At 52.8% G+C, this 16682-nt stretch overlaps 1 long non-coding RNA gene across 1 annotated transcript; it reads right to left on the bottom strand.

Moving 5' to 3' along the window:
- Positions 1 to 2894: 2894 nt before the first annotated feature.
- On the bottom strand, positions 2895 to 9293 carry LOC121166058. The gene is made up of 3 exons (XR_005885337.1): positions 9217 to 9293; positions 7921 to 7978; positions 2895 to 3440 (listed from the first exon to the last, which is right to left on the bottom strand). It is a non-coding gene; the product is annotated as an uncharacterized LOC121166058 (long non-coding RNA).
- Positions 9294 to 16682: the final 7389 nt, after the last annotated feature.

Genomic DNA, 16682 nt, shown 5'->3' on the forward strand with positions numbered 1-16682 from the left:
GCTGTGACAAGCCTGGCACCTTGTGCCCCACCTGCTCTGGCTCCAGCCCTGCTCTCAGGCCAAGGGGCAATCCTACCCGACTGGGGAGGCCCCAGGGGCATCCCAGGCCGTGATTATTGGCTGGTACATCACAGCACATAAAAGGCCATGCGCATAGCAGGGCTAGGCTGTGCAGAAGGGCCAGGGGTCTTCCTGGGTGCTCCTTGGACTCCCAGGGGAAGACCTGAGAGGCTTCCCATCCACACAGTCACTGCTCCCATGGAAATGCGGGTAACTGGGACCCCAGAACCTTCCTTAGTAAAGGTCCCCTGCCGACCTGCCCTCCAGCCCCGTGGGCTGCCGTCTTTCCATCAGTCCTTCTGGCCCAGTGCTGAGCAACCCTCAGACACTCACCTGGACTGAGGTGCCAAAATGGGGTCACGGTGCACATCTATGATCTATCTGCATCCCACCTGTGCATACCGTTAGGCTTTTTATTCATAACACTCTTGAAAAAAAGGTAAGTAAAATGCAACAGAACTCAAGCAGCTCAACTCTGGAGCTGCTTGAGGCTAACCAGGGGCCTCTGGGGCTGGTAGGACACCACACACCTGCAGGAGGAAGTTCATGATCCTCCTGCAGAGCCCCTGGCGGCCTTGGCTCTTGGCAACAGGAGCAGCCAAGCTCCCAGCATCTTCCACGAGCTGCCTCTCTGGGCTGCTCTCCTTCTCTGCCACTGCTGCCCAGGAGCAGCTCCCACCTTCTAACTGGTCCTCATCACTCCTGGTGATGAGGGAGGCTGAGGGACCTGGCCTGGCAGGTGGCCTGGGGGTGGGGCTCCTCCGCAGCATGCCAGGCCAGTGACCATCGGTTCTGGGGAACCCCTGCCAGCGGGCACTTGGCTCTGACTCCCGGTCCCTTTTGGGCAGCAGCAGTGGGGGCATAGGAAGGGTCTGCTCACAGGCACTGCCCCTGCAGTCCAAACAATCAGGGAAGCGCTGGGCAACGTGGCGCCTTTGAGGGAGGGGAGCAGCCAGAGGTGAGCGCTTCCCCCTGGCTCGGCTCCTCTGCAGCACTGGGAGGCGGGGGCCAGCTCCACAGCTGGGGAGCAGGGAGTGTTCCCTATAGCCCAGAGAAAAGCCTAGGCCTGCCAGGTATTTTTGAACCTCTGGATCCTGGGGAGAACCGAAAGGTTCCACATTTGTTATTTCTCTTGGTTCCAGTCTGGCGCTGTCCTGCCGCTGGGATTTCTCCCAGCACAGTCGAGGGGAGAGGCGGCTGACCCATGCCTGGGCACCCAGACCCACCAGGCAGTCACGTATTTCCTTTTCCTGGGGAGAACCCAGAGCGACTTGACTTGTTTCAGGTTCTTTCTGCCCCAAGCTGAGCCACTGGTGGCCCATAAAGTCTGCCACCTTAGGCCTCTCCTTGGGGTCATAGGTCAGTAACCACTCCACCAGGTGCTCAAGCTCTAGGCTCATATGGGATGGGACCTGGTAACAACCAGACAGGATACTGTCTTCCAGCTGCGCCCAGTTCTTCCCAGTGAAGGGCAGGGCCCCAGTTGTCATGGTGTACAGGGCCACACCCAGGCTCCACACGTCTGTCTTATAGCCGTCGAATTCCTCGTCTAGGAACTCTTCCGGGGCGCAGTACTGGGGAGTCCCGCAGAAGGACTCTAACTGCTGCCCCTCACGCAGCCTGCAGCTCAGGCCAAAGTCCGTTAGCTTAATATTCAGCCCAGCATCCAAGAGGAGATTCTCCAGTTTTAAATCTCGGTGCACAATGTGCTTGCTGTGGCAGTAGTGCACGGCCGATAATGTCTGATTAAACATCAGGCGCGCCGCTCCCTCTCGCAGGCGGCCGTGCTCTGCCACGTACTTCTCGAGGTCCCCCTGGCTCGCATAGTCCATGAAAATATACACTCTGTCTGTCGTGTGCTCTATGCGCTGTAGCCTTATGATATTGGGGTGGTGCATGCCCTTCATGATCTCCACTTCTGCCCACACCTGCTGCAAGCTGGGGGAGGCCTGATCCTGCTCGGCGATGATTTTCACAGCCACCTGGCACCCGCTTTGCAGATGCTGTGCGAGCTTTACCCAACCGAAGCTGCCATGGCCGATGGTCCTGAGGACCTGGTATCCGTCGAGGACCTCCTCCTCCTTCTCCTCCTCACTGTGCAAGGCTGCAGGCTCTCCCATGGAGAGGGGACCCACCCCTCTATTCTCTCTGATACCAGTAACACTGACTAGTCACCTACAATAACAAACGAAAATGAACACTCACTGTGCTATTACTATGAACAGGTAACAGTCATTCTATGAACTACCACTGAAACCAATTCTATAGGAATAAAAAATTTAAAGTGAGGAAATCTGTAAAAAAAAAAAAACACCAGCTGTAGAAGCCTAATAGTCCTGTCTAAATCAAAGGATTAAAACGAGAAAAGGCAAAATACGTAGGAAACACAAGAAGCAGAACATGAAAAACAATGAGACATGACAAGAAAAAGTTTAAAATGAAATGAGATGTTTCAAGGGTAAAAAGGGAAAGTGGGGGATGGGAGGAGAACAAAATTAACAAAACAGAAAAAAAAAGAATGAAATAAAATAGCAAAAAAAAAAAATAAAGCCAAAATTGTAAACATAAAGCAGACAACACAAGTTGAAAAACAAAATAAGGAAACAGAGCTAGCTAGCTTCATCTGAGTTCTCTGTAGGTCACCACCAAAGCGTTTCCTGGGACAACTGGACAAACGCCTCGGCCCAGCCAGTGACTCCAACAGACATCACAGTGGCTCTTTCTGACGTAAGAGCAAGAAATGGGCCAATCCTGGATGAGGAGAGTTCACAGTGGTTTTCTTTAGAAACTTTCTGCTCAAATAAAGAAAAAGGACCGAGAGGTTTTTGCTCAGGTGGATGATAGAGGTTGATATTTATTTTTTGAGGAAATTAAAACCTGTATGATGTTTCAACGGCCTTTCCAGTTCTAGTTTTCAAAATCTTTAATAGCTTGTGGCTTTTGAAGACCTACTAAAGTGCGCGCTCCAAACGTCCATCCTTTGTTTCGATGTCTGAATCACACAGGTCTGTAAGTGGTGGTGGGGCTTTGCTAGGATCATGGCACTACAAGAAAATGCCCTGTGGATGAGGCACTTGCAGGTGCACTGTTTACATCTGTAGAGCTTAGAAGAAGGCAGTTCTCATCGTCTTTCCCAAGTCCATCATCAGACTGTTCCTGAGTAACCCTGGAGGACCAGAGGCAGTGGGTAGATCCAAGGCCTTGGAGCAGTCAAAGTGTGTGCAAACTCGGACATCTGCAGCCTCCCAGACCTTGACATGGCTGACAGCCAGATGAGATGTTCCTTCTCGTTGTTCCCGAGGATGGAAGGCCTAAGATCAAGGCGCTGGCCAATTCAGGAGCTGGGAAGGACTCATTCCAGGCTTTGAAGAGAGCGCCTCCTTCAAAAGAATGGCAAGCAAGCAGAAAGGCTGGTGACCTGGTATGGCCAACTTAATCCATCTGTAAGCACCCATAAGAAATGCTTAAGTACCACGTCTTAGTCCAAACTACAAAGTCAGTTTAAGAAAAAAAAAAAAACCTGCCTTCCTGGTGTGCTCATCCAGTGGAAGAAGACCGCTTAGTTCCATGGGATCTTTCAGTCGCCCAGGAAGCAGGGGGTCACCCTCTGGAGCCACACTGCCTCCTAAGCCTCACCCCCAGTGCTGCATTGATGTTCAGGTTTCAGCCAGAAGCATGGAGAGCCCTGGCCTTCAAAGCACAGCCTGGGGAGCCTGGGGAGTCACCACTACCTGCCCTGCTTGAACAGAGTATGTCCAGGCAGAACACGAAGCTGGAGGGACTACCGTGAGCACATGGTTGCTCCATGCTTTCCCACTCGCGATGCCTAGAGATGCAGCTTCGTGCCATGGATGTCTGAGAAGGGTTGGAGCAGAGTTTTCCCACGTCATTCAAGTTCAGTTGGTGCACGCTCACAGCAGACTGACATAGCCCTGGGAGGTCAGGTGGAACCTGCGCAGTAATCACAAAGAAAATAGCTAGGGAGAACACACCGGAGCAGATGACAACAGAAGCCAAACGTGTCACCAGGAAACTCAGACAGCAGAGGTGGCCGTAACGCAGGAGACGAGGGACCCAGAGATACAGAAACAGAAATCAAACAGCCGAAGGACAGCAGTCAGGCCTTCTCCACGAACAGTCGCTTTATACAGAATTGAATTAAATGCTCCGATTTTTTTTTAAAGTAAAAAATAATAACAAATTCCGAAGAGAATAAAGAGAAAAGGGAAGCTCAAAATACTATGGGACTCAAAAATGAGTGCAGCCTTTGTAGACAGCAGTACAGAGATTTCCTTAAGTTTTCCCTAAGAAACTATAAACAGATTTGGTCATATGACCAAAATATCCCACTTGTGGAACTATATCCAAAGGAAGGATCTGCATTTTGGCCCTCATGGCAGCCCAGTTCGGAATAGAAAAGGCCTGGAGTCAGCCTGGCCAGCCACCACCTGCCAACTGCACACAAAGCGCGTGGCATGGATGCACAGCTGACTGTTACGCAGCCCTGAAAGACTTGTGACATTTGCCACAACGTTAGTGGAACTAGAGATTCTTACACTCAGTAAAGTAAGCCAGACACCAAAAGACAAATCCCATGTTTCCTTTCATATGTAAGCTGTAACACAAGGTATAAAGAAAAATACACAGATGCGCCCTACCATGGGGCACACAGATGTTCACAAATGCTGACCTATATCCTCCACAGTATCATATAATCTCTTCTCACTTTATGATCCTTGCCACGAATTCCATTTTTCGATGAGAAGTTAATATCCCTGCTTTCAAAAACAAATACTATGTATGTGGAGGTATATCATATGTATAAAGGAAGTAAATATTGCCATCCGTTCAAAGCTGTGAAGTCAGAGGCTGGTGCCGTGGTGCAGTGCGCTAAGCTGCCACCACATCCCTTAAGACTGTCAGTTTGAGGCTCAGCTTCTCCGCTTCTGATCCAGCTCCCTGCTAACCGTGCCTGCAAATGCTTGAGTCCTTGACACCATGTGAGAAATCCAGGAGAAACTTCTGGCTCCTGGCTTGGGCCGGCCTCGCCCTTGCCATTGCGGTCATTTGCGGAGTGACCCCATGGATGGAAGAGAACTCTCTGTCTCTCCTCTCTGTCTCTGTGTCTGTGTCTCTGTCTCTGTCTCTCTCTGCCTCTTCTCTCTGTAAGTCTGCCTTTCAAAAACATAAATAAATCCTTTTTTAAGAAAGCTGTGATATGTAAAGAAAATCATTTCAATTAAATGACTAGGTGATAGTAAATTAAAAAAAAAAAAAAAAAAAGGCGAAACCAAACATGGAGCCATGCAATAGAGAGAAAAGCAAGAATCAACTTGCCACCCAAACAAGACTCCAGATCAAACACAACAAAGGCAAATAGGAAAGGTAAAAAAAAAAAAAAAAGTCTATGCAGCAATCAAGTCAAACAGAGGAGGCCAGAAAAAGATAAGGTTTCAATAATAATAATAATAAAAAAACTTATAAGATACAAACAAGGACATTAATATTAACACACAGTTCAATACAGCAGGAAGATACCACAGTTTTTAAGTATTTACTTAATAGCACACCACATCCCAATCTGTGAAGCAAAAAATAATGCGAGTGGACGGGCAAGCGGGTGGCTGTGTTTCATCAATCGAAGACTTCCATAGCTCAATCTCCGTAACGGACCGAACCACCAGAGGAGGAGAAGGAGGGGGAAGTAGAATGGAGCACCTGAACAGCACCAGAGACCACTAGGGCCTACCCCCGCCACGGTCAGGATCGCATGCCCCCAGCCACAAAATGCAGACTCCCCGGATGTGCAGCCGAGACTGTCTCCAGGATGGAACACACCTGAAGCCCCGATTTCAGTCTCAGTAGAAGCGGATGCCATGGACAGTCCCTTTGGTGACTACAGTGGGAGGAAGTCCACCACAGAAGGGAAAATCTGGGCCAGTCCCAGGCTGCCGGAATCCACATTTGCACACAGTGTACTCTTAGAGAACCAAGGAGAAAGCATGAACAGCTGGATACTACCAAGATGGGCTGGGTAGCGGGCCTGGCAGTTAGGTTGCCAGGTGGCGTGCCATGTTCCATTTCAGTGTCGGGGCTTGGTCCCAATTCCAGCTCTCTGCTGGTATGGTCCGATGCTCCAAACTTCAGTTTGCACCCCCCCCACCAACTATCTCGGGGTGCAGGCTGGCCTCTGCCCTCTGCTGACAGAGAGTGGGTCAACCAAAGGATGTGTAATAGCAACACAGCATGGTCAGTCCTCTGCAGCCCTAACTTCTGGGGCCTTTCATACATAACGCGCACGCAAGCATGCACATATAACCCTCCCCCTCTGGGCAGGGTAGGGGTAGATGGTTGAGAAGAAACTCAACTTCGTGTTCTCTCTTCCTCCTAGGACACTCAGGAGAGAGGGGAGCCTCTGGCCAGCGGGGAGGGGAGAAACAGAACTGGGGTTGATGAGGAATCTGCCTCCCAACCCCTGATCCTGCTGTCCATCCCTAAGATGTTTCATAGCCCTGCCCAAGGCCAGCAGGTGCATGGTGAGTGGGGGTGAGGGTTAGACCAGGTGTAGGGATGGCCACACCTCTGGGCAGCCAAGAGGGCCTCCCGGAGAGCTCACCTTGGGGGTCTTTGGCAACATCCTCCAGCTTTACCTTCCTTTCAGGCTGGATGCTGGCTCTGTACCTGTGTGCATTGAGCAGGATGATGGCAGAGGCCAGAGTGACACGAGGGTCTGGGTTCCACAACACATGGTTGCAAATGTAGTGTCACTGACTGGGGTGAGGGAAGGCTCCTGTGGAAGGACAGAAGGCTGTAATTCCTGCAGCACGACAGGGCTCACACACTGGCAACTATTCCTACAAGGTTTTTGATTCCCATTTTCATCACTCTTGCAATGCGTTGGTATTTCTTATAGCATGTTTGTTAACTTCACGTTGATGAAAATGTATTATTCCCACCCTGTTGTAGACTGTGCTCACTGGCTCTGTATTTCAGGGGATGTATAATGGAAGCATAGCGGGGACTGATCTGTTCAGATATGGAGACAAAGTGCTGTATGTCTGTGCATACAGACCAGCGATGGACTCCCAGGGAAAGAATACAGCCTAACGGTATGATGCTGGACTCTGACACTGTCGGGAAACACTTCAATGACCACGTGATGGACTTATGACTGTTCATGAAGGACACCCATTGTAAAACTAGAGGGGAAATCACTGGGGGAGGAGGGACCTTGGGGAAGGGCATGGGTAACCCCAGAGCCTATGGAATTGTATTATAAAACAAAATATTAAAAAACAAGAATGTTATGCTATAAAAAAAAAAGTTTGGGTTTGTGACACCTAGATGTGTCCACAACATGGGTACGAAGCGTATGGACAAACAACCTTTATGTGCATTTGGTCAGTTGGCCTCCATGCAGTGGCCCGGTCTAACTCTGGTCTTCCATACACTGGACAATCTACACCAATACTGACTAATATGCACAGAAATACTCAGGACTTGATGGAAAAAGAGTGAACCTAGAGTTTTATATAACCAGCTGAAGAGATGTCAGTCGGAGGCCTCCTGAAGCTTGGCCACACAGAGATCTAACTGGCAGAGGCCCTTGGGGGAAGCATCCGACTGACAGAAGCAAGGCTGCAAGATGCTGTAAGAGCTAAGAGCTTTCAAGGAGGCCAGGGAGAGCCTGTGTCACCTGGTGGGTGTTTTCTGATGTCCTTGGCTTAACATCAGAAAACTCAAGATAAGTAGTACCATTATGCATGGAGGCAGTCACTAAGTAATGAGAAATTCCCTTCACCAGGAAGACAGAGCAGGACTAAAGACGGCACAGTATAGACCCAGGCAGGCCCCACCTACCAGGAAAAGCCAAAATCAATCATCCTAGTGGCTCACTTTAAGAACCATCCCACCAACGCTGCCTTCCCCCCCAAAAAATCAAGGTCCATCAAAAGCAGAAGCAGTTTTCTCCATGTTGAAGGTAAACCTCATCACTGGCTTTGGACCAAAGTGAAGGCAGCAGGTAGGGAGTTAGCCTTGCAAAGCACCGGCGGGACTAGCCCACAGGTGCACCCTCAACGTTAACTTCCTGACTTCAGCTCCCATCATGGGCGGGACTAGCCCACAGGTGCACCCTCAACGTTAACTTCCTGACTTCAGCTCCCATCGTGGGCGGGACTAGCCCACAGGTGCACCCTCAACGTTAACTTCCTGACTTCAGCTCCCATCGTGGGCGGGACTAGCCCACAGGTGCACCCTCAACGTTAACTTCCTGACTTCAGCTCCCATCGTGGGCAGGAGGGCGTGACTGAGTGCACTCCTGTTTTTTCTAGAGGATGCAGGAGCTCTGCCCTAGCTCCTCCCCAGCTTCATGGGCAAGACCAGCATTGAAGTGAATCTAGAGCAGACCTGCAGTTGGGGTGCAGGTGTGGGTGGGCCCAGCTGAGGGTTCACTGGGGTCTTGTGCTCAAAGGCCCACCCCTGGCCCTGCACAGAGCCCTCGGGTCCTCTTCCAGGTCATGCCAATGAATGCTGGCCATGAAGGACATGGACTTATCCTATCCTCATCCTTCCTGTGCCAGGATGGCAGAGGGGCATGCTGCATACCCCACTTGCTGGTCCTCCTGGCTAGGGGAAAATGAAGACTCCCAACAAGTAACCCTGCCTCTCCCAGAACACCCAGCCTTCTCCTCCTGCCTTCCCTTCCTGGGGTAGGGCTAGGACTCCTCCTGGCACACAGTGAGTTACCCTGGGATTTAGGGAACCTGTGGATAAAGGACAGGTAGAGAGCAGTGGCTGGCAGGAGTCAGTTCCGGGAAGGTACAAGAGGATGAGGGTGGCTAAGGGAGGCCCGCCAGAGGTGGGGGGAGCTGTGCCAACTCGGCCACCATGGGCATTTGTCATTTGGGGAATGGTAGTAGAGGCGAGGACCCAGCACCAGCCAGAGCCTGAGCTGGCAAGGGCAAGGCTGGCTAGAACCCCAACAAGACACGAACAGATATTGGTATCGTGGCCTGAGCTCAGGGCTAGAACTTGCAGTGAGTCAGTGGAGGCGGAACTGGCTCCGGCTGAGCGAGACAGAAGTCAGGTGAGACTAGAAGGGACCCAGAGCTGGGGAGGCTGGGCCGGGGTCAGATCCCCTGTGCGCGTGGATACCTGCAAGAGACCGCGGTGGATAGTCACGGGACTCGGCCCACGAGGTCTGCCCCCGCGCCCGCTCCGAAGCCGCCTCCATCAGCCCGTTTGTCGGTTAACACGGTTAACACGACCACGCGGCACTGCCCACCAGGCAGTCGTCCAACAGTCGCCAGGATGGGCGGGGCTCCGGTGGGGAGGAGTGGGGCCGCTCTAGGGGCAGGGTTACTCTGAGCTTCAAGCGCTTGTTAAGCACTGGAGCCTTACCTTTGGTATGGCGGAGGAAGATTCCTCCTCTCTGGTAAGCAGTGGTTAGTGAGCGGCAGCCCTGCACCAGGCTCCGCTCATACTCTCCGTGTTCCCTTTAAGTGCCTCTCCCTGGCTCCCCAGAGTTGGAACCGGCTGTGCTGTGGGGCCACAGGGGTCGGGGTCTCCTGGTTGAGTGGAGAGAACTGCGATCTATTTTCCACTCCCTGGTCTCTGTCCTTATGTAAGTTATAGTTTCAAGGAAGAAAGGATACAGTGGCACCTCTTGAAGGAGGACTGGGTCCAGGCCCACTGGGCACACAAAACCCAAGTCCTCTGTGTGGGAATGGCCTGGTACTTGCATTTTCCCCACGCAATCCTCCAACAGAGGGTTGCTATAATCTCTGATGATTGACAAACAGCATACAATGGGCATGCGGGAGGAACCGTTGTCTCTGCTGTATGGGTAAGAGAATAACACCAAGGGAAACGTCTGGACAAGTCCAATCGAGATGTGATCGACTTGTACATTTTCACTCCACAGGGTTGAACCCACAGATGCAGAACTAGGATGCGGAGAATTGATGATTCCTGACCTTGAACGCAGGCCAGCCATCCCCTCCCTGTGCTGAGATCTCACTGATGAGGACGCGAGAACGAAGCCGAGGGAGCGGGAGGAACTGCCCAGTGAGTGAGAAGAGCACGCACAGCAAAAGGGGGGAGCACTCCGCCTAATGTGATGACCAACTCGGAATTGAGGGAAGGGGGACTGAGAATAAAGAGAAACAGGCTCACCCAGAAGTGACAGAGAGGCCTCCCCCCAAACACTCCTCAGAGTCATCCCTGCAGCCAGCATAGCAAGCGACTCTGAGCCTCTCTGGAGCCACTGCCCATCTAGCTGTGACAGAAGAAAGGGTGGGAGGCAGGGGAACAGTGTAAGGAGAAAAAGGTGGATAACAGATGGTGTCACAGCCCCCTCACATCACCCTCCTCCCCTCCCCGGGGGGCCTCCTTCCACGTCCCTTTCAGAGGCCCAAACCTAGCACTCAGTGTGCAAAAGCCCAAGACAGGAAGTTTCTGCAGCAAACACAACTTGCATGCTGGGGACCTCACTACCATAAAGAGCCCAGAACCTTCTCTGGTCTGGACATCCAGGGAAGCCCAGACCTGGACTCAGGGACAGATGGGCGCCAAAGTCAGGATCATGGTTGCTATCTGTGGTGCTGCCAGGCCGACTGGCAGTTGGAGCAAGGTACGCAAAGAGAACCACCCAGCAGCCAAGCTGAGATGGTTCCAGGAGCTCAAGTTCCCAAACTTTGCTAAGGAGAGAGCGGAAGGCCGAGAGGGACAGGAATCCACATACAATGGCTCAGGGTTGGCGGAGTAAAAGCACAGCAGCCTCCAGGTGCCTGCTCAGGCACAGCTCATTGCTTCTGGATGGCTCTTAGCCCCGGTCCCTGGCTATCCAGCCAGCCATCTACCCAGGGATACTGGAGTCCACACAGCTGAAGCAGGTGGACACAACCCTCCTTCTGTCCCTTGCCACATCTCTGATCATTTCCTTCCCCACTGTCCCCCAACCCCACCAGGCTCCTCCCCATTCCTCCAAGAACAGGGCTCGACCAACTACCACCAGAGGCCAAAATGGTCCTGCTGCTGTGTTTTTGCAGAACCCATGAGCTAAGAGGACTTTTAACTCCTAAAATGGAAGGGTAAAATCCAAGAAGTGTGCTATTTCATCATGTGGGAACATCACCTAAAATTTAGTTCCAGTGTCCATAAATGAAGTTTCATTGGAACTGTACTGTGGTCAACTCATGTATACTGTATCAGCAGCTGTTTCTCGGTGAGAATGTAGAGGTTGAGCAGTAAGCCCAAAAAATGAAGCTCCTTCCAGAAAGTTTGCCAGTCAGTCCCTTCTCAGGGGACTTGACACGTGCTCTAACTTCTAGAAATACATGAGCTTTGCCTCAGACACTCTTTCCCATCGAGCACTGGTCCTGACTGTTAACTTTCTCCAGGCTTCTGCCCAGCTGTCATTTCCTCCCACGGGCTGCCTCTGACCACTAACCCACACATCTCCAGAGGCATTCTCGTCCCCACCCAGTGTTTCCATGAAATACTCAGCTTACCTTGGCGCAGCTGTAATACCAGGCCTCTGGAGACTCAGGATAGAGTTGCAAGAACCCCAAAGTCGTTCAGCTGCTGAGTTGCTTTGCAAACCTTGTACCAGTGGTTGACTTCAAAACCATCAGCAATTCTGTAACCAGCAGCTGTTCATCACAAAGCCGCTCTCCCATCTCTGTGCCTGGAATCATGGTGATCTGGCTGATACAATGGTGTCACTGCTCTCCCCATCTCCTGGACCCTTTTTCTCAAATCTGCCCAGTAACACTCATCCCATCCCAGTCCCCCTGCCCCAACAAACACACACCCAACCTCCTCGGACCCTTTGTGGGTTTAGATTGCACCTCCCAAGTTGCTCAATAAATGAGGAACTAGGGCAAAGGGACCTCTGCGAGGTAGAAATGAAAGAATTGAATTTTGGAGGGCAGTGCCAGTTTCCACCTGCTAGGTGCCACTCTCAAAGACCCGACAACGACGAACGCCTCCCTTTGCACTTCTCCGTGTTTCTGAGTCTGTCCTCTGGTGGGTAGGTAGTCTCAGGTGGAAAATACCACAATAGGTAACTTGGGGAATGCCTGTTGACTGGATGGCCGACAACAATAGGACTCAAGGAGAACTGAAGTCAGACCCAAACCCCAACAGTTCGGAGAAGTTACCACCATGAGTTTTTCTGTAAGCAGGGGACAGTACGGCCTGAAACAGAGAAAGCAGCTCCCAAGTTACCCCAGAAACAGTGGTCACATGACTAAGTTCAGTGTTTAAGTGACCAATCAGGTCCCCTGGAGTAAGCCTCAGGGGTGGAACCCTGGGGGAAGAGAAGTTCTGTGTCTGTTGGGCTTCTGAGGCAGTTGGTGCTCCTGGTGCCATCTTGAAGGAAAGGAAGACACCAGCACAGCCAGGAGGTCAGGAAAGGCAGACCCTGGGGACACCACCCAGCACCCAGGTACGGCCTCCCCGGACACCACCCCTCTTTGACTTCTTGGTTGCTTGAGGAAGTCACTTTGAATTCAGTTTTCTGTCATGGGTCATCCTAAGAGTGCTGGGTGCTCCTGTTAGCAAATGGTGCTCCTTGGAACTGGGACAGGGGGATTTAGGCTAACTGCCAAGGCCTATTTCCTATCACATAAAAGACTCTAAACACTCCAAAATTCCCTGATCTCAGATCCAGCGAATTCAAGCAAGAGCTGCTGGGGGTCTCCTGCAGGGGTTAGCCATGTGACCCCTCAGGGTGTTAACCCTTTTAAGGAATGGTCCACATCTTCATTCCATGGGCCAAAGAGAGAAAAGCAGACCTGGCCCAGCCCTGTGTCTGGGTAGGCTGCTCAGTGAACACCTGCTGAGCTGACTTACTCATCCTTCCATTTCCACTTTGAATCACTGGAGATTTCACTGAATTAAAAAGAGTAGAGACCCAGGCTCAAGTGAGTGAACCTTACAGGTAAGATGAGGCAGAAAGGATAACCAACGAAAGCCACATGCAGCATAACCCTAGGACTCCAGACAGGAAACTCAAAGGCTTAGTCCTACAGACCACCCAGCCTCAGGGTCTTGCCATTGGCTGTTCTCTTAGCCTGGAGCATGCTGTCCACCAGGGCTTGTCTTTAAATCCTTCCTGATCTTATCTTCCCATGGTCCATGCCACCACTGACAGAGTTACTGTCTCCCCCCAACAGGCTGCAGGCCCAGAAGGAAGAGAGCTCCGCCCGATTCACTCCCTGCCCTGGTGTCTGGATCCTGGCTGGTAGCGGCAGGGCCTCAGTGAGCCAGTGCTGGGTGAGTGAAGGCCACCAACTACCAACAGAACGCCTGCCTCGGGCACCGGGCACCGGGGGAGCTGTTTCCTCACTGTGGATCCAGATCCAGCTCAGCAGGGAGGGAGACTTGAGAAACAGCAAGCCAATCGTGCCTGGGGACACAGCGCCACCACCGAGGAACTCAGGGCTGTGGAGGCCAAGTCAGGCTCCAGGGACAGGAGGGCAGGACTGGGAGACAGGACAAGCACAGCAGGTGCTCCACAGGCTGCCATGAACACTTTGACTCCGGGTGAGGTCAGAGCCTCAGGAGGTGCTGCTGGACAGAGCAGGACCAGGAACAGGAGCAGGGGATGAAGCAGGAAACGAGGAAGGAGATTTGAGGCTAGCAGGAAACGGTCACAGTAGGTGGCACAGGCAGGGCAGGCTTCCCAGAGGAGGTGGCGTTTGGGCTGAACCCTTGATTTAGCCATGTTTCTTCCTCCTGGAAAGGAAGCTGTAACATCTGTCCTCCATGCATGTGGAGGGCACGCCTTGTCCCGGACAGGCCCAGCATGGGCTTGGGTCACCTGGCCGTGTCTTCCTGCTTCCTTGTCACCATCCTATCCCCATCAGCAGGAGACCCAATACAGTCCAGGCAGTCAAGTGCACACACCCCAGTCCTCTCCTTGATCAGGGTCTCGTGGTCAGGACCCATCTCTCCTGCCCTGCACTCCGCAGAGGACGGCCGGATGCCCAAGGCCCTGGCGTCATCCAGTTGGGCTCCTCCTAGGCCATTTAACTCAGCCCCACTTGTTCCTTCCTGGGATAGCACAGCGAAGCCTGCTGAGCCCGGGGCCACCCTCCCTCTGCCTGCTACCCAGTCTCGAGGGGGCTTGTGAGGCGTGCGAGCCCCTACTCCTGATCGGCCTCTCCATGAAGATGTGAAGTTTGACACCGTCTCCGAAGGACACTCCCGCCCGTGAGAAGTGAGGTCTGGAGATGGGGAGAGGCGAGCACTGCACCTTTTACCCATGCCCCCCACCAAGGTGACTCTCAGAACTTGCATTAGCATGACTGGTCCCTGCAAGCAAATTGCAGGCTCCCTTGGGTGGGAGCAAAGCAGCGCATGTGTGGACTGCCAGAGTTCACCAGTCCTCGCTGTTGGTCTCGGTTGGCTGGAGGCTCTTGTCTCTGATGCAAGAAGGAATTCAAGGATGAGACATTGTGGAGGGCAGCAGAGATTCAGTTGCATGCCAGGAGGATGGGGCCTGGCAAGCTCAGGAAAGAGCAAGCCACATGCCACAGCCAGGGCCAGGGATGCATCCATCTGTGTGTCCGGCAGTCGCCAGGACTAGCTTTTTTCATGCAGCAGCAGGAATGCGTGTTTGGGGTCTGTGACAAGTTGGCTCTCCGGGCTTCGTCCGATTCTAAGGATCCAGCCAGGGTGGTAATCACTCACTGAGACAGTGGGTGATGCTGCCTGGGCTTCCACAACGTGGCTAAGACCTCCTCGGCATATCCTACTTGCCAGAGAGCCCTGCTCTCGCGACGCCTTGCCAGCAGCAAGGTGCCCACCAGGCGGGCTTTTCCAAAGATTGGCTTTGTACAGCATCAGGGCTTGTGGGTGTAGACTAGTTCTAAGCGCCATGCACAAGAGCGAGTTGGGTTTTCAAACTCTGCAGCCTATGGAAGAGTAGCTGGAGTGAGGACTTGGCGTTACTGTGAGAGCCGTCCCTGGTGACTGTCCAGGAGGGCCTGGGGTCTAGTAAGGCCTCCTGCCATTAGCCAGCGTGAGTGTCATGTAAGCTGTGGCATCCCCCTGAAGTTTGATGATAGAGTTGAACTTGAAGAGGCTGGCCTGAAGCGGGGCAGCAGCAACTGCCCTGCAGTATCCTGACCATGCTGAGTCCCCCTGTTTGCAAAAGTAGACCACTGGTCACACAAGTGAACCCAAGGTGGGGGCAAGGCCACCCAAGGCCTTCTGTTGCTTTCAGCTAAATACAAGATGAATATCTGGTCTGAAAGAGGCCCCCCAGCGCCTGGGGCCGCTGTCCTCCATAGACCCTCGCCTACTGGGAGATCCCGGGATGTTGTCCTAGGGGTCCAGGTGGGTCAGTTTCAGGTCCCTGTGAGACCTCACGCAGGGATTCCTTGGGTGTTCAACCTGAGTGCCGAAGCCAGAGCCCGCTAAAGCCTACTGCCACACACAGCAATACGCTCACTTAGCTGCTGCTTTATGGGTTGTGGCCAATACACAGGGGGCTCCCTTGCATCCAAACATGATGTGTTTCTTCAAGGATGGGGCAAACTCCGAGCAGACTGAGGAGACCGGATGTCCTGATGCCCTCAGAAACATGGGAGACCCTACTGGTGCTCTCAGCCGGGTCCTCCAGGAGGGGCTTCGGGTGAGGCTATCACCCACCTGTCATCTCCCACTTGGGTCCCAGCCTCAGGCCTCATGAGTGTCATAAAGGTAGATTATAGTCGGGGATGACTGGCGAGAAGTGCCCACCAAGAATGGTACATTTTTGCCAGTGCAATATTAAATCAAGCTTTCAGGGGTTAGGCAGGCTTTTCAGATGGAGACATTCCTTGCGCCAGTGTCCCAGCCCCATACACCCAAACATCCTCCCTTGGGCTTTTCACCCTTGAGTGGACAAACTCAGTGACTGCTGTTCTACAAGCTTGCCTTCCGCTAAACTGGAGCCTGTTTGCACTCCAGCCCTAGCTCTGTGCTTTACCACCCCACATCCTGGGTCCAGCACCCGCTCCATGGGAGTCGGGTCCCGTGGCCAGTCTCTGATTCCCGCAGGCTGACTGATGTACCAAGTAAGGCCTGCCCTTGGTCTGTGTTAGTGCACCTGGTTAAAACCCCTAGCAGCCACCCCTGGCATAAGACGGGACTCTCTCCCCTCCGCTGGCTTTCTCCCATTCATGAGACTCAGCAGCACGATAGGACCAAATGACCCCCTGAGTCCCCTCGGGGCCACTTCCACATCACCTCCCTGATTCCTGAGCCCATCTAATCCGAGGGACCTCACCTTGTCAGGGCAGAGTGAGTCGTTATGACCACAACCTAATGTTCCCACCAGTCCTGGTGAAAACAGCCCCGGTTCACGTGAGTGCTGGGAGGTGGCACCCAGAGCCCCTAAGTGTCCCCTGATGATTCCCTGAAGTCACTTGTTCATCTCATTTTGTGGATGGGTTCCAAGTGCTCGTTAGGACCTGCTCAAGCTGTGGTGCTTGCGGCCCCAAAACACTGCCCAGGGGAGGCCGAAGCCCCCGGGTGGGTCCATCTCACTGTCAGATTTTGGGGAGAAGAGTCCCTCCTCAGAGCTGTCTCCCCTCCCCAGGCAAGCTAGACGAGAAGATGGAGAAGAG

The sequence above is a fragment of the Ochotona curzoniae genome, unplaced genomic scaffold (genome assembly GCF_017591425.1).
Source record: "Ochotona curzoniae isolate NIBS_2020 unplaced genomic scaffold, NIBS_Ocur_1.0 contig_908, whole genome shotgun sequence".
NCBI classification, from domain to species: Eukaryota; Metazoa; Chordata; class Mammalia; order Lagomorpha; family Ochotonidae; genus Ochotona; species Ochotona curzoniae.